This window comes from Panthera uncia, chromosome F1 (genome assembly GCF_023721935.1).
Source record: "Panthera uncia isolate 11264 chromosome F1, Puncia_PCG_1.0, whole genome shotgun sequence".
Taxonomy (NCBI): Eukaryota; Metazoa; Chordata; class Mammalia; order Carnivora; family Felidae; genus Panthera; species Panthera uncia.
Genome location: NC_064813.1, coordinates 14372387 through 14390647, shown reverse-complemented (window position 1 = coordinate 14390647; position 18261 = coordinate 14372387). Strand labels below are relative to the sequence as shown.

Sequence of the window (18261 nt, the reverse complement as noted above, 5' to 3'; positions counted from 1 at the left end):
GGCCTGTAATGGAGTCACTTGTGCTAAATCGCATGTTTGCAAATCAAGACTCAGTACCTAACCTAAGTGCAGTTTCAATCCCCATGCCCAAATGTAACCTATAATCAGTCCACATGGAAAGACTTGGTCAACCCTAGTGAGATAATACACCCGATAGACCCCTTCTGTTCCTGTAGGAAGGCAACTTTACCTGAAACAATGCACTGTGTGCTAATAATTTCCTTTTCCCATCTCCTTTCTGCCTTTAAAAACCTTTCCTTCTCTACAGCTTTGTAAAACTTCTTCCTTTTGCTAGGGAGGCTTCCTGATTCATGAAGTGTTGGAAAAAAGCCAACTTGATCTTTAAAATTACTCAGTTGAATTTTTGTTATTTAACGGCAACTACACGGAACTACATCATTCCAGGCATTGTGCTAGACACGGGATACAGAGATGGAAAGTGTGACCCGTGCCTTCACACTGGGTCATGGTGAAAATTTTGGTGTAGGGGTGAAAAATCAGATTTCGAGTCAATAGACCTGTGTTCTGATCCTGACTCTGCCTCTTATTAATTGCATAAATGTGGATAAAGTCTTTCTGAGCTTCATTTTTCACATCTATAAAATGGGAATCATACTACTTCACATGGTTGGTGTAATAATTAATGACATAAAGCTGGAACATAGGAAGCATTCAATAGATGGCATCTGTATTGTCATTGTCATCACCATCCTGGGGACTGTCAAGTAAATTAGCAATTACAGTATCACATGTGACATATGAGGATAGGGAGAAGGTACTATAAAGCAATATCTGGGCCAGTGATGAGGAAGAAGACTCATGAAAAGAGAGGAACTGATACCAAGCTGAGCCCCCAGGATAAGTAGCAGGAGATCAGGCAGGGGAAGACATTCTAGGAAGACAGAGTATTAGCATCTATACAAGCCTAGAGGCAGAAAAAATAAAAGAAAAAAGGCAGGCACTTCAGGAAACTGCAAATAGTTCTGTATGTGTGGACTTTGGAATATATGTAGGGAAGTGGTGGGAGAGTGGTGAGAAGAGAGGGACCTTGCTGTCACCCTTGCAGTTGCCACAGGCCCTTGCTCCCCACCTACATACCAGGTGGTCCCAAAAGACCATTTCATTTGGCTTTAGGCTTTAGAGGTATGGGTGTTTTGTTGTTGTTGTTGTTGTTGTTGTTGTTGTTGTTTTGGTTTGTTTTGGTTTGGTTTGGTTTGGTTTTTTGTTTGTTTTTTCAGCTTTCCATTTCTTCCTATGCTTCCTAGGTCAATGTAGGTGTCATAAGGGAGGATCAGAGCTCTGATATAATCTTCAGGGGTTTCCCTAAGAGGTGTGACCCACCTTCCAATACCAGAGCAGCCTATAAGTTCATTCAACTCCAGATTTAGGAGGAAGTCTTTACGTCTGGGAGAACAGTAAGAAGAAAGAAGTATCAACAGTATCCGGCTACTGCAGAAGCCATTCCTATGGCCAGTATCTTTCCATCAGTGATGGCTTTGACCTAGATATAGCTTAGAGGGATGGGTTTTAATCTTAATAAAATGTCCTATGGGCAAGTTCAGTCAAATGAAGTCAACGGGCACTAACTTAGCATTTACTTTTTGTCTAGGACTCTACTAGGCACTGGAAAGACTAAAGCAGTGTACTGAGACTCAAAAGGATTACCTAAAGGCCAAGTCCATGGTTATAAGCAAGCAGGCACAGCAGAACTGGAAACCCAGGTCTGTAGAACTCCAGAGTCTATGCTGTTTCTTATACATTATGCTGCCCTTTTGGCACTAAACACAGCCAATTTAGCTCAGAGAGAGCTAGGAAGTAAAGTACAAGCCATGGACAATCATGATTTTGCAGATCTGAACCTGAATGAGCCTGACACAATAGACGTCTACATCCAATCATTGGAAGAAATATTGATTGGCCTTGGAAAGGAGGAAGAAGTACAATGTGACCTGGAAACGCTTAACAAGCTCAGGCGACCTTGAAGAAGTCAAAGCATAAGCTGCTAGTCAACTGAGCTCTGGGAAAATCAGTTGAAACCATAACTGACCCTTGCATCTGCCTTCAGGGTAAGTAAAATGGTCCCTAAGGAGCTCTGGGGCAGGAGATCAGTCTGTTACAGTGGGCCATGAAGAACAAAAGGAAATAGTAGTAGTTGAGGAGGTTTGTGGACTATTCAGTTGCCTTCAGTAATCATTATCTGGGACTATACATCGTGTCTTATTGGTGCATGTGGTGGGGAGAGGAACAGAATAAAGAGAGAAATTGATGGAATCTGAAGGCAGAAGAATCCAATAGACAAATGGAATGAACTTATATTAGACTAGAAATTCACTTTAAGACCCACTTGTCATTTGGCTCTGCTACCTTTAGACACAAAGATTTCATTTTAGGCATCAGTGAGAAATATTTGTGTAACACTAAAAGGGCAGATATAACTGGTCCGTCTTACCAAGGAAAAAGGTGAAGTAGTTTGAAATCCAGTTAGTTCCCTGAAAGTGATAAACATGTACAGACTTACACAGAATGGGAATTGGGGCAGATGTTAACAACAAGGATTGGCTCTAGAAGAGATAGCTGAGGTAGAGAATTCCAGCTAGTTCACTAGTGGGATGTGGAATTAAGACACTCTCACTCCCTCTATTTTGGTTTTCCTACCTATATAATGGAGATAATGATAGCTTCCCTGAAGCTGCCTCATAGAATTATCAAAAATATGAACAATGCAGCATATTAATATATTTTGAGGTCTTTGAAAGATGCCTTTTGTACGTATTGGACATGATTTTGTCATTATCATTATTACCTTATCACTGCAGAAAGTCATGCTTAGAGAAGTGTGTTGGCCATTTGACATCAATTTATGGCCGAGTTCATCTTCCTCCCTGATTTCTTTCCATGCTGATGGACATTAAGCCAATCTAACTGGTCTACTCAACCTCTCTAATATATCACGAGGATCCTAACCTTTGATTCTCTGCTCACGTTGTGCCTTCTGAATTTTCTTTCTGTTCCTCTCCATTTTTCTGAAGCACTTCTTTCAAAGTCTAACTCAGGTTTCCTCTCTTCTGTTTCATGACTGTCTCTTTTTCTTATTCAGCACCATGTTAGTTAGGCTTCTCTAGAGAAGAGCACCAATAGGATATACAAAGTATATAGAAAGAGATCTATTACAAGGGACTCGCTCATGTGATTACAGAGACTGAGAAAGCCCACAGCCTACTGTTACAAAGCTGGAAATCCAGTGGTGGAGTTCTAGTCCAAACCCAAAGGCCTGCAAACTGTGGGGAAATAGGTTCTAGTTACATAAATGGGTTGGAAAAAAGCTTAGGGCAGAAAGCCGCCACCACAAGGTGAAAGCGTCTGAGGTTAGCTAGTGAGATATTGTAATGGGATCATGAGTTACTTGTTATATCACCTGCAGGAAATTACTTTCCATCTTGTGCCAATGTACCTTGATCACAAACTCCACTTGCCCCCCGGACCCTTTGCTTCTTATACACACAAGTTAATGATTACTGTCTGATTGTTTTCTCCATGTTCATGTGTGTAAGATCTTGTTTTCTTTACATTCACCATGTGGGTAATATCTTGAGAGCTCAATAAATATGGAGAAGAAACCCCTGTTCAGGGATTTTGTCTCCTCCCAGACATTAGCCTCTCTCGTATTCAATTCTGTGTCCACTCTCTTGCTGGACAAGAGAGAACTCCAGACTCATAGTCTGTGACAGTAAACCAAGGGAGCCAATGGTGTAGGTCCAGGTCTGAGTATGAAGGCCCGAGAGCCAGAGATGCCAGTGTCTGAGGACAGGAGAAAATGGATATCCCAGTTCAAGCAGAGACCAAATTTATAACTCCTCCACTCCTTTAGTTCTATTAAGGCTCTCAATGGATTGGATGATGCTCATCCACACTAGTGATGGAGATCTTTACTTAGTCAACCGATTCAAATGCTAATGACTTTTGGAAACACCCTCACAGAAATACCCAGAAATATTTTACGAACCATCTAGCATTCTTAGTCCAGTCAAGCTGACATGTAATAATAACCGTCTAAAGCACACATCGTCAATAAACACTTATTGAGTCCCTACATATAAGTAGGTAACGCTCTAGGCACTGAGGATGTAGCCCTAAGAGAGGACACTGCCACTGTCCTCAGGAAGCTCCTGGTCTCCCTCAGTTTCTTTCAAAATTTCTTGAGGTAAGAAATATATTTTACAACATAATCCATCACACAATCGTATATTTGTGTCTTTATACACACACGCACACACACACACACACACACACACACGTTTCACAATACGTCTATGTGTGCTGCCTTCTAATATCTTCTATTTTGTCTTAAATGATGCTGGTTGTGACCCACTGCTATGATTTTAACATTCCTAATGAGTCTTGACTCACAGTTTAAGTAACACTAGTCCCACTGAGATATAGAAGAGGAAATAGTCATATAAATAAATAATTACAGTATTGTGTTAGAAGCATATACTTTTTATTGTTTGCCATTGTATCTATGAGACTCACATTACCTATTCCAGTAGGGACTGTGGCCTATATCTCTTTGTATGCTTCCTCTGTCCCTCAACCTTTGTATAGTACCCTCCACAGAGAATGCAATAGATCTATTCTTGTTACTGAGAAGAACATATTGCTTTTGCTAATGATTGTGCTAGTGCAGGTCCTCTTAGAAGCAGATCCAAGGATGAATTACATGTGCAAGAACTGTGTCGGGGTCAATGCCTATGAAGGATGAAGGGGGAGGTGCAGGAGAAGGTGGGGAGAGCTTTCAGGCCATGATGCAGATCTGACTGCAACACAATTCCAGGGAAGTTTGGCCAAGCTGATAGGGTGTCCTTGAGCCAGAGCCACCTATTGGGCGAGTCCCAAATCTTGCAGGAATAGGTCTGTGCTTCCTCAGTGGCTAGCAACAGTCTGTAGGAAGTGCAGCCTCAGTGTGAACATGGTGGGGGATCCAGATGGGCAGCAGCTGGGGTTGTCAGTCAATGATGCTCCCTACACAGTTATGAGTGATGTTAGTTTTGATATCATAGGCTAGGTTTCCCTTTTCAACTGGAAGCAAGTGGTAAACAAATTTAAGGCAAGTATCTGTCATTTTCCAGCTATACTTTGTTGCAGATTCCTCCCTCATACCCCACTTTGGCTGTAGAGATGAGGCCCTCTCCAGCTGGCCCTTCACTCTCTAGCCACCCCACCCTGGGAGAAGCATTAGGGGTTTCTTCTGAGCCTGTTGTTCCAGGTTAGTGTTCCTTAGATGTGAGGTGGGGAAAGGGAGTTAGTGCTCAAAGAAGCATGGAACAGAAGACACCTGAGAAAAACTGCTGACACCAGCAGGTCCTACACAAAGATGCTGGATCTTTATAGCCTCAAACCCAGAGACTCAAATGAATTATTCCCTATTAGTGACTCAGTTTCTTCCCTCCATCCCCGGTCCCTTATTTCCACAGCAGCCTACATGGCCAATTTAGGGACCTTGAAGAGGCCTCTCATCACATTTTAATTGAAACACTGCACTTTGTGCAATAAAGCTTTCTTACATCTTCAACAGGTTGTGAAGTTCCTGGGAGCTGGGATCAGTTCTATTACTTCTAGTCTTTTCCATCATCTTGGGACAGAACTTCCCAGGCTGGGTCACTGCCTGGACACCCTCTGATGGCCTCTCCCTATCCACTGGAAACAGGACCTCTTAGTGATCTGAACTTAGACGTGACATAGCTTATTCATAACTGTCAGAGCAGATTGGCAAGATCTACGTCTGTGATCGCATTTTTAGGTAAAGGAGCACCCGCTGACTTTCATGGCTCGATAGCTCATAGCAGTTCCAGTTTCGGGACTGGTTCTCATGATATCACTGCTCATGAGTAACAGTGAAAAGAAATTTCAGTTGAGTTAAATAATTACTATACTCTGTTTGTCCAGTGTTCCACTTAGCAGAAACTCAAGCCCTGTACAAGCGAAATCTCATTAATCCTCACAACAGTTCTGGGAAAGAATTGGCGATAAGCCCATTTTGCCAGTCTGGGAATAGGAGACTTGTAAATTAAGACTGACTCAATCAGTCAAATAATAGTAAGGCACCATTAGTGACAGTGTGGCACTTGGGAAACCAAGGAGACAGAGACCGAGTCTGTGAGTACATCCTCTCTAGGCCCAATCAAGTTGGCAACCTCTAGACATGGCCTCTGGTCATTTAGAAGACCATCCAACTGAAATCTAACTTATACATTATTCACTTAATTTTGATGGAGAATTACAACCTCTGTCTTTCTATCTCCATGGAAGGGTCAGAATAGAAACTACATATACTGTGTGTACCATTGTGATAGTAGTGGGGTGGCTTTGGGGAAGCCAAGCTTCAGAAGAATGGCTGATCTTTTAGGTACAGGTAATGGCTGCTACAGAGAAACCATCTGAGCTACCTTCTTCCTGACGTTGGACAATACCCTGATTTATTGTACCCAAGAAGTCTGCAAGGACCTGATTTAGCCCAATCCAACTAAATCTCAACTTAGACTTATGGGAAATAGAGTGATTTGACATCAGTGGGCTAAAAGCCTCTATTCTATTCCTTCTTTTCTCAAAGATGGCTTTCCAGTTTAATAGCCATGGGCTTCCTAAAAAAAAGAAAACATCCTCATATTTCCTTAAGACCCATTCAACACCACATCGACTGCAGCATGCAAGGTGATTCCCAAACAGCATGCTCCAGAAACATGAGCCTGAGCTAACTGTCATCATACCACCCATTGAGGAATTTATTGTTGGTTCTGGTTTCACAACTCAGAAACACTTGGGCTTTGCCCAAATGCCACTGAAGCTTCTACAATTCACTGTCCTATGCTCTTCCGTGTTTTTTGCTGTCCACGTGGCAGGCAGTGTGGTGTGAGCTTTTGTCAGTCTTAGATGACTTTTTTATTGCCCCTGAAGAAGGTGACCTTTTGACTTTGTACCCAAATGTCATTTTGAAAGGTGCTTCCCATCTATCTGTCACTTTTGGAGGAAATCTCCAGCCATTACATGGAAGTGCTAAGAAAGGATCATTCAAGCCCACAGGACAAATGCAAAGATGGGGGACAAGAATGAGACATTGAGAGGGTGGTCCATCTTTTAAAATCCTATGCTTCTCCCAAGATCTTTATTATTCTTAACTAAACGGATTTTCCTCCCCTTTGTATTTCTATACACTTAGTACTACTCTTATGACATTTACCAAATTTGTTGTGTCACCAATAATTTCATAATTTATTAGTAAGTATGAAAACCTTGCATTTACATAATCTTTTATGGTCTCTGAAGCTCATTAACTCATTAACAATGAGTTAGCGCTGCTGTTTTGAGTCAATGCTATCTCATTTTGAGTCACATGCTATCTCATTTGACCCTTCCAACACCTTAGATAAATTACTTAATCTCCATAAGCCGCGTTTTCTTCCTTTATAAAAAGAGTTGTATCACCCTTTCTTAAAATGATTGGCATATTTTGTCAGTCTAGGAGAAGAAGACTCATCCAAATGAAGACTTATAAATCACTTAATCAAATAATGCTCTCCAGGTCATTGTGAGGAGCAGATTAAACTAAGGGATGTGATGACTGATTTGTAAAATGCAAAGACACATACAGGTATAGAACAGCAGAGACTATAGCTTCTAGCTTTTGTGACTGAGTGCCAAAACAGAGACTTGAAACAATGCATGAGAGAGGGAAGGTTTATGTGTTGTAACTGAATATTTGATAAGATAGTTGTCTGGTCAGTTGGACTTTTGGGCTGGTGCTTAGAGGAAAATGCCAGGCTTAATGAGTGTGAGAGTCAATGGCATGGAGGCAATAGTTAAAGAAAGGAGCATGGATGACACTGCCAGGGAGTGGGTATAGCATGAGAAGAGGCCAAGAAAAACCTATGGAAGGTCTTCTATGGAAGACCTTCTATGGAAGGTCTACATGAAGGTCCATGTGGAGTCCATGGAGAGAAGACAGCTGAGGAGAAGCTGGACTGGCAGGAAAGCCAAAGGGAGGAAGAAATTCCAAGGCAGATACCAGGAGTCAAATGAAATGAGAAGAAACTTTGTGTCGGCAGCTTAATAGGCCACTGACAGCTTTGAAGGGGGTGGTTTCAGTAGCAGGTTGAAGGACGAAAGAGACATGAGGAAATAGAGGCAAGTAATGGAGAATGTGCATTGGAAACCATCCATGTGACAAGTTTGGTGACGAAGGACAACAGACGGATCAGTAGCTCTAAGAAGGAACAGGACCAAGGGAATGAAAGAAATAATAATAGATAATTCTTAACATTATTCATTTTAATTAACAAACACTTCCATAGCATTTATGTGTCAGGCACTGTCCTAAGTGGCTTACAAAAATGCACTTATTTAATTTTTCAACTCTACGTGATGAGATAGTTATTATTATTATCTCCACTTTTACACATGAGGAAACTGAAGCATAGAGTGGTTCAGTAAGTTGTCCACAGCCACTGTTAACAACAGCAGAACTGGCATTCAAACTACAGGCAATCTATGGCACCTGGCTGGCTCAGTCAGTAGAGTATGTGACTCTTGAGTTCAAGACTCATGTTGGGTGTAGAGTTTACATAAAAATAAAAATCTTAAAAAAAATTAAAAGTAAATATGTCCTGAAGGAATCCTTGACATTAAAAACAAAACAAAACAAAACAAAAAAGCTGTAGGCAATCTGGTTCAAAAGTCCTTATTCTAACTCACTTATTTCTTTTTTGGAATGGTTTGGTAGTAGCTTGAGGAAGAAGCATCAGGACTTTTTCTTATTTTTAATGGAGAAGACTTCAACTTGATTGGGTGCTAATAAGAGGAAGCCAAGACCTTCAGAGAATAAACAAGAATTTCTGAAAATTTCCAAAAAAAAAAAAAAAAAAAAAACCACCCCAGGATCTGACAGCATGTGAGTGGCCATGATGAGCAAGTGTGTTTTGGACAAGAGTTAGCATGAATTCTTCTAAAGTAGGAGGGAGATGGGGAAAATATTCATTACATTTTGAAGTGATAAGAGAGAAAACTGAGAAAATTCATTTCAGATGGATCCTAACAAGGTTTCTACTGAGAGAATGGGGAGGGGAGGTGGTTCATGGCTCAAGAAGAAAAAGCTGCAGCTTCCTGGAACTTCCTGGAACCAAGGAATCAGCTCTTACCAAACAGCACTGAAGGTTGCCGGTGTGATTGCCTGGTATGAATACTGGCATCCTAGATTCAGAGCCGCATGCTGAGACCTCAAGCCTCCTCTGTCGAGGTCTAGGTCTGTTCAGAATGCTACGGGAGATAAGATCAGTGAGCACTTGTATGGTCTAATGTTTCTATGGCGCTCAGAGAAGAAAGAGCTCTGTATACCTCAGAGGACCCGGGAAAAGGCTGACTTGAGCTGGACCTCAAAAATCAGGAGAATGTGAAGGATAGAGGAAGAGACACAGTTTTTGGTGTTAGAAGGAGTGAGAGGAACAGAAGGATCAAAAGAAGAGAAGTGGGCATTAGAAGGAGCTCTTGGTCAAAGTGTAGAGGCTGGGCATGAGGGGAGCAGTGGTGTTCCCATCAGAAGACAACCCTACCCAGGGCACCTGGGTGGCACAGTTGGTTAAGCATCCAACTCCTGACTTCAGCTCAGGTCAAGACCTCACGTTTAGTGGGGTCAGGCTCCGGGCTGACAGCACGGGGCCTGTTTGGGATTCTCTCTCTTGCTCTGCCCACCCCCCTCAAAATAAAGAAATAAACATTAAATTAAAAAAAGGAGAAGGCAACCCTACCCAGTGACCTTCTCCTGATTTGCGTCCCTTTGGGTCCTCACATCTCTATCAGCCTTCTTGGTTGTCTCCTCCCTTTGTTTCGCTTTTTTTTCCCCATAGCAATTATCACTTCCCAAAATGTCATATTTAAAATTTGTATTTTATTTATTTATACGTGTTAGGATACAGGCAGGTTTCCTGAGAGCAGGGATTATTGTCTGGCTCACTAGTTTATCTCCAGGACCTAAATCAGGCCTGGTCGATAGAAGGCACTCCCTCAAGATTTGCTCAATGAATGAGTGTACCTGCAGCTTCAGGGTTAACCGAGGGTCCTTCCAGGTGTAGGCTGGGAATCAGGCCTCGCAGCCTGTGAAGAAAAGCCTGACCACCTCCTTCTCCAATGGGCAAATGGGCGTTCTTTAACACCCAGGTGAAAAGCAAGCTCACAAGAATTAAAGGCAGAGACTGAGGACTGACTGAGGAAAGTATCATCTCACAAGGAGGCAGGAGAGGGGAATTATAACAGATTTTAGGCCAATTGACCCAGAATGGTTTTGGTGGGAGGACAAAGCCCCTAGTTGGACTTGACAACTTTGGAAGGCCTCACTGGTTGTGTGGAGCCCTCAGCTCCTAGTAATCTGTTCCTGAAGCTCTCAGAGGTGACCACGTCAGCCCTGGTCAAAGGGACAGTTGTATTCCAGAGTCCTCTTGTGGGTATGGAATCTTTCCTCAGATCCTGGTCTAGGGAACAAGGGTTCTTTGTATCCTTGCCAGGTTTTTTTAGATTGTCTAATAGGGAAAAACATGATCTTTTTTTTTCTCCTACATACGTTTAAGTTTAAAGCTGGCCTCAAACAAGGCAACAAAACACACTCTGTTCAGAGGCCAGGAGTTACAAGCCTGGGCCCTGCCCAACTGTGGAGCTGATCCATCATAGGTATTCCCACGTGCAGAAGCATCAACAGTCACCACAGGTCCTGTGCCCACCTCAAGCTGCCAATTCCCTCGGGCATTCGCATGGGGGTAAAAGTGAGTCAGCTCCACTGTGAAGGGGTGACCCAACTCATCATATTCCTGCATCTGCAGAGGGAAGGAGATCGGATCCCACATATGAAATACCTTGTGCTTTTCAAAAAGAGGCAACTTACTTTTCGTCAGCGGCGCTGCTGTTTTGAGTCAATTGGCCACTTGTCAGGAGAGGTTATTTGTCAGGTAGGCTGAGCTGGCAGTTTCCTGGGAACCCTGGCGGGTGCCTCCACTCTCCCAGGGAGAGAGACCTGTTGGCTTTTAATTTCCTTCCCCTAGAGAAATCCAAAATGTGGTCTTCTCTCCCTCTGATTGTCTGCTAGGAAAGGGTGGGCACTGGGGGAAAACCCGGTTACACCTGTCGACCCAGCCTCCTTAGCTGAAATAGGTGTCAAGGAACAACCAGCCCATCCCTCGGGCCGGGATGCCTGCTCAGAGCCCGTTGCCTACTGAGCAGAGAGGCAGGCAGGTCCTGAGCCAAACTCTCCGTGGCCAGGGAAACCCTGCTGGTGTCTTCTGGAGCTCTGGTCTCAGCTGGGTCTATGCAACACAGCGCTGGAGGGCTGGACTTTGATACCTACATCAGGATGCTGCCTGGCAAAGGCCTGGATGTGTCATCGCTGCTTGGCTCTGATAAACAGGCTGTGGGTGTCACCCTCCGGGCCAGAAGACTGATAGAGCAGAGTTGGGCTGAGAGGATCTGGCTCCAGAATGAGCCGAGAGCCTTGTGTTTCTGACAACGTCCTCCCTACTCTTCCTTTTTTCTTTCTCTTGTGCCATGGACTTAACCCCTGACAAAGAGGCAGAATGCATCACGAGACTTGCTCTGTTCCAACAAAGCCAGGGTTCTAACCCCGGGTCCACCACTGGGTAGCTCTTTGTCCCTAGGCAAATTGCTTAATTCTTTGTGCTTCAATATCCTTAAATCCATCTATAATAGAAGGATGGCGAAACGATATGAACTCCAAAACCTATGAGAATTAAGAGTTAACACACGCAAAAGGAATAGGGTCTGGCATAGTGCTCCATAAATGACAGTACGACGGTACTTAGTGGCCACAGGAAGGTTCCTGTAAGGCCTCTGGAAAGTTGCTGCCACAGACTGAGCCAGGGAGAAGGCATTAACAAACATTAAATTGCTAAAATATGTTATTCAGCCCCGTTCCCCGTCCCCACCCACGTGCCATTCTTTCCGCTTGGTGATCCTTGGGGGAAATTGTGTTACTTTTGTAACTACCTTTATGAACCCTCAGAATTGTTCTCTGACCTTGCAGATCTCCTACTTGACCCAGCACTTAAGGCTATGGTGACCTGATATGTACCTTGACGACCCCCACACCTCACAGGTACACACTCTAAAGGGCAAAATTCATTTGATTGCTTTTTAGCTTTTCTGGCCCTTAAACTCTATTTTCGGTGGATTTTGGGTGGGTAGGTGGGGACCATTAACCACCACCAAAACCCAGGTACCAAATCTATTTTTTCTATCCATGCATGACCTAGTGTTTTCAAAAACTGAGGTCTCCAAATAATGTAGCCATGAGGCTGAATCACTTCCATTTTTACATGTCTGTTTCTTCAGAGGATTGTTTCTTTAACCAGTGGAGGGAATATTAGAGAAGGTGAGACCCCAGAAAGTCCCATCTGCTCCCAGAAAAAACATTGAGGGCAGCCAGGAGGCCCTCTCCTAATTCTTTTCTAAACCTCCCTCCCCAAGTTGTGTGAGGGAGGGGTTGTAGAAGATCATAATGTGGTGAAAACAACCTGCAAATTTATCTGTGGAGCCTGAGCACATGGTAGCCAAGAAATAATGAGAGCTGAGAGCCAATGCTGGTGCTCCTGGGATCTTAGGGTACCTCGGAATCTCTTAGACGGCTCCTGCAAACAGTATGCTGGGTCTCATCACAGAGTTGCAGCTTCGGGAGGACTGGAGTGGCCCTGAGAATATTCCTTTCCATTCCTGGGAAATGCTGAGGATGCTGCTCTGAGACCCACTGGTTTCTCCAAACCAAAGGGATTCTCCAGCTTCTCTTTAGCAACCCAGAGTCACTGGTTCCTTGCCACTACTTCATTCCTCTGCAGAGCTGAGAGGCTGGGTGGATAGTGCCGCCATTAGGAGGAGGTCAGGCTGCCTGGGTTTGATTCTCGGCCGCCGTTTATAGGTTGTGTAATCCTGGTCAAATCACTTAACCTCTGGACCCTAGATTCCTCCCAGTAGTAAATACAGCCGATGCTCGAACAATGCAGGGGCTAGGGTTGCTGACCCCCCACACAGTTGAAAATCCAGGTATAAATCCCCAAACTTAATACTAATATCCTACTGTTGACCAGAAGTCTTATTGGTAACATAAACAACACATATTTTGTGTGTTACATATATTATGTACTGTATCCTTACAATAAAGTAAGCTAGAGAAAAGAAAAACGTTATTAAGGAAATCATAAGGTGGGGCGCCTGGGTGGCTCAGTCTGCTAAGCGTCTGACTCTTGATTTTGGCTCAGGTGATGATCTGACGGTTCGTGAGTCTGTGCTGATGGTGCAGAGCCTGCTTGGGATTCTCTCTCCCTCTCTCTCTGCCCCTACCCTGCTTGTGTTCTCTCTCTCTCTCTCTCTCTCTCAAAACAAATAAATAAACATAAAAAAGATTTTTAAAAAGAAAAGCATAAGGGAGAGAAAATACATTCATTGTATGGTATTGTCAAAAATCCACATATAGACCGGCCCGTGCAGCTCAAATCTGTGTTGTTCAAGGTCAACTACTAATATTTCCTGAGAGCTTACTACGTGCCAGGCACGGTTCTAATGTATTCACTATTTATTTAAATCCTTATAAGACTATGGGGTGTTACTATTATCCCCAATTTACAGATGAGTAAGTTAAGGCACAAAGAGGGATAATAATAGTAAATGCCTCATGAGATTATTATTTGCATTCAGTGAGATAATTCATGTCAAACTGTCATTTGAACATCGAAGAATGTTAGTTACTTTTATTATGGAAGCAAGGATCTGAAGGTCCTCTCCTTTTGAGAGTTTTAAGGATTTGCCCAAGACAATCATATCCGTCAACCTATCCCACCTTGAGGTTTTCCCATAGGAGATCGTGCTCCATGCTTGCAGACTGTCTGTCTCCTGAGAGCTGCCCCAGTCCTAAGGGCCCCAGGGCATGCGTGGGTGGAGAAGTGGGAATGAGGGGGGCAGTGAGGAGGAAGTCTACGTGAAAGCAATGGTGTGTGTGCGCCTGGGTAAGCAGGGAGTCCCGTATGAGATCTGACAGGGATGGCTCTCGGGAATGCAGACAGTTTGCAAGCTCACCAGACCAAAAGAGGAGAGCAAGAGAGAAGAGAGAGAACGCCCCAAGCTCCTGAGCTGCACCAGCACATTCCAGCATGATTGACACTTGCTAGTGGCCTTTGTTTTCGCACCAGAGCTGGAGGGGAGGGGACAGAGACTGGGCCGTTGCTTTTCCTGACCTCAACACATTTTAAGCTTTCTTTTCACAGGTCAGGACAGAGGGTTTTCATTAAACCTAGGCCGAATATGAATACGAATTGGTATTAATCATCATTGTGAAATGAAGGGACAGGTGATGATTAAACCTTTGGAACTTTCCAGCAACGAGAAAATATTCTGAGATACAAGTTCTCATCATTTAGTTCTAACCCGTGATCTATGCCTCCCAGTAGTTACACGGGTTACTGAGCCTCCCCTCTGACCTCACACTCTGGCCTGTCTCTGGAGCAGCTCAGGCCCGCTCAACTCTTGCCATGTCGCCTCTCCTGGATGGTTCCTGATTCCCTTTCCCAGGCACCACCCTGGCCCAAGCTGGATGCAGTGCCCACTCTCAGCCTTGTCACAGACCCACCTCTTATCCCATTATTGCCCTACAGCTCCCCGACTTGTCTGCCTCCTTCCCTCAACACAAAGACACGTGCATCTCACTCGCTCCGATTTCCCAGTGCCGTGCACAGCACCAAGGTGTAATAGATAACCATTAAATATTTACTCATTTAAATATTTAAATATTTTGTGCACACCCACCCTCTCCTTGCCATGCTAAGTGCAAGGGGAAGGATTGATTTCTTCACTCTGAGAGAACAATGAAAGGCAGGAAACGATCTCTGACTAATCCAGTTTGGTTAGCGGTAAACACTGAGGTGGAAACATGTTTGACGTGCACCAGCCTGGACCGAGGGAGAATTGGTTGAGTTGAGCAAACAAGAGGCACCTGCCCAGTGTGTGAACCTTTCCTAAGTGGACAGATGACCGAGAACGTGTCTGAGCTGAGACGAGAGAATGCAAGGTCACACAGCAGGCCTCACTGTCCAGTTTGATGGCCTTCTAGATACCTAGTTTCTCTTGTGCTCCCAAATCTAATAAGACCAGCCTTCCAGAGAGCCTTCACCATGATGAAGCGGTTAGGAGTGCCACAGGCTGGCTAAGCAAGGCACTATAGGACTTGCCATCTTGTAGGGGCTGGTCTAAAGATATCCTTGGCAGACAGAGATCTCTGGACCCACTTCTCAAAACCCATAATTGCAGACTTTATTTCCTCTTCCAGTTGTTTGGTCCCAAATATTAACCCTTGGTCATAAGGGGAATCAAGATTAAAAAGGTATTTGGGTGGGTGGGGTACACGTCTTTGCAACTGGACAGATACCTCTAAGGTCATCTCCTAATAAGTCAGTAGGGCCCTCTTGTTGGGAAGGCAGATAGTCTGCGGAGGGGTCCAATGTGTGCACTTGCTACAGAAGGACTCTGTAGTCTTTAGCACTGCCCCTCTGACTGTCCAATCGGTTTTGACTCTCTGTCTAATCAGTTTTGCATTCTTACTTCATTAGGATGAATACATGTTCATTGAGGGCAGGTATAGGTTCTGGTGCTTTAGCACAGTTCTGGGGACTTGGGAGAGAGGGAGGAGGAGAGACAGTACTTACTGAAATACAATAAAAATCAAGAAAGGCATTGGACACAAAACCCCTGGTCTATCCATCATATTTCCAATCCAAAAGCAATGCTCCTAAATTTAGTCCCCTGATTTTATAAACTTCGAGACACAAGCCTGTGTCAAACTTCTATAATATGGAAACGAGCCCTAGCAAAAAATGTGTTGCAGTCTATTAAGGAAACTGGTGAAGCTTCTCAGAGGCTGCTAGGGAGCTCAGGCATCCGCTGAGGGGAGCCCCCTTTTCCCTCCCCTCAGGTGACAAACTTAACCAAGGCCGGATCTACTTCTTCATTTTGGAGTGAAATTTGGCTCTACCAATCAGCACCCTTCCCTGAGCAGTGGAAGCCAGCCAGATTCAGCAAGCTAGCACAAGGCAAACTCATCCCCGGGAACACTTCCTTTTTTCCACAAACACTAAAATTACTTTGCTTTTCCTCCAGCTCTTCAAGCTGAGACACCTGACATAGCAAATGACCTATCTGGCATTCAAGAAGAAATGACTGAAGGAAAAGAAGTCGGTTGTCTTGAAACATCTGAAAAAAAAAAAAAAGATACTGGAGAGGGGTGGACTTGTCCTGCCCTACTTACTGTGCAGGAGGGTTAAGAGGCAGAAGCCTCATGGAGAGCGATTTCAGCTCAGCGGGAAGGCCAATTTCTACAAATCCCAGCCATCTAAAATGGAATGGGCTGCTTTGTGGGGTAATGAGGCATTTTTGAAATATTTAATATACTTTGTTGAACAGGTAATAAATGCCACAGGATGGAATTCAAAATGAGTAAAACTATATGAGTGTTAGTCTCCTTCTTCCCCGTTTCCCAGACATTCCTTTCTTCTTCTTCTTCTCCTTCTTCTTCTTCTTTTTTGGCTTACTTATTTTTGAGAGAGAGAGAGACAGAGCTCGAGCAGGGGAGGGGCAGAGAGAGAGGGAGACACAGAATCTGAAGCAGGTTCCAGGCTCCGAGCTGTCAGCTCAGAGCCTGATGCGGGGCTGGAACTCACAAACTGTGCACAAACTGTGAGATCATGACCTGAGCAGAAGTCGGTCGCTTAACCGACTGAGCCACCCAGGCACCCCGTTTCTTTTTTCTTCTGAAGAGGCAACCTCTCTTACCTGGTATTTGACCAAAGGCCAAACAACTCTCCATAGGGAATACTGTAAATGGGCCATAGTTTCTGGCACTGGGCAAAATGACTTCGGAGAATCTTCCATCTCTCAGATCTTACCGTTTGTGTTTCCAGCTCATACTCCTTAAGGCGATACCATAAAGCTGAATTTGAAACAGTGAAATACACATTCGCTGCTGGAGGGTCAGGTGGAGGACTTAAGACTTGGCCATGGGAATATTGGACCAGCTCTGAGCAGCCCTTATAGCAACAGGCAGATCCCAACATGTGACCAAAGAAATATCAGAGAGAAATGGACCACAGACCCTGTGTCAAGCCTGTGGGAACCCTTTGCCAAGTGTACTCCTTCCCCCATTTGGTACTGAAGAGAACAGAGTGTCAGGAGATTGAGGAAGGGTCATGACTTAGAGGAAGGGCTGGGTGTGGGACAGGGAGGAGATAGGCTGCGGGCTGAGAGCAATGAAAAGTTCACAGTGCTGCAGGGACTGCTGGGAGCCCTCACACTGGTGACCTGGGCAGTGACCTTTCCTGCCATTGGAAAACCTCAGGTGTTCCTGTTGGCCTTTCTTCCTGGCTGTCCCCTGCCTTCTCCAGTCTCTCAAATGCCTCTCGAGTCTGTTGTCAGAGTACCTAGAATGTATGGTTTCATTCCTGACATACAGGGCTATACACGACTGCGTACATGGAATCTCTTTTCATGTACTTGGAAAATCCAAGGGCATTTTCGATCTTGAAGGTAAGCTCAAAACTCTGCTCCTGACAGATGAGTCCGGCTGCAGTGTTCAAGGGCATCCAGACCTGACAAATCCAGGCAGCATCTGTCCTATTTTAGGAGCTTGGCTATTTCCCCAGAACAAATGGAGAAAAGTAAAACAGGTAGGGCTTTCCAGCAGGGCTCTAGACTCCTTTAATTACAAGAAGTATAAGAGGCCATCTCGCCTATCCTTAATTCAGCTTCTTACAGGGGAAACAAATAATAAAACCATTCATTATTGTCATTGTTATAATGGCCATCATTCATTTTAAAGTCCAAGTAGTCAGTGTTTATTGGGGCGCCTGGGTGGCTTGGTTAGGTGTCCAACTCTTGATTTCGACTCAGGTCATGATGTCATGGTTTGTGGGATCGAGCCCCACATCAGGCTCTGCACTGGCAGTGAGGAGCCTGCTTGGGATTCTCTCTCTCTCTCTCTCTCTCTCTCTCTCTCTCTCTCCCCCCCCCTCTCTCTGCCCCTTCCCCACTGTACACACACTCTCTCTTACTCTCTCTTTCTCTCTCTCTCTCTCTCAAAATACATAAATAAACTAAAAAAAGGGGGGCTGCCTGGGTGGCTCAGTCAGTGAAGCGTCCGACTTCAGCTCAGGTCATGATCTCATAGCTTGTGAGTTC

At 44.3% G+C, this 18261-nt stretch overlaps 1 long non-coding RNA gene across 1 annotated transcript in view; it reads right to left on the bottom strand.

Moving 5' to 3' along the window:
- The window catches only part of LOC125925155 (uncharacterized), a 20091-nt gene extending 8562 nt beyond the window's left edge, over nucleotides 1-11529 (bottom strand). The window contains exon 1 of the long non-coding RNA XR_007458714.1: nucleotides 10922-11529. This is a non-coding gene — a long non-coding RNA (uncharacterized LOC125925155). The remainder of the gene's footprint in view (nucleotides 1-10921) is intronic.
- Nucleotides 11530-18261: the final 6732 nt, after the last annotated feature.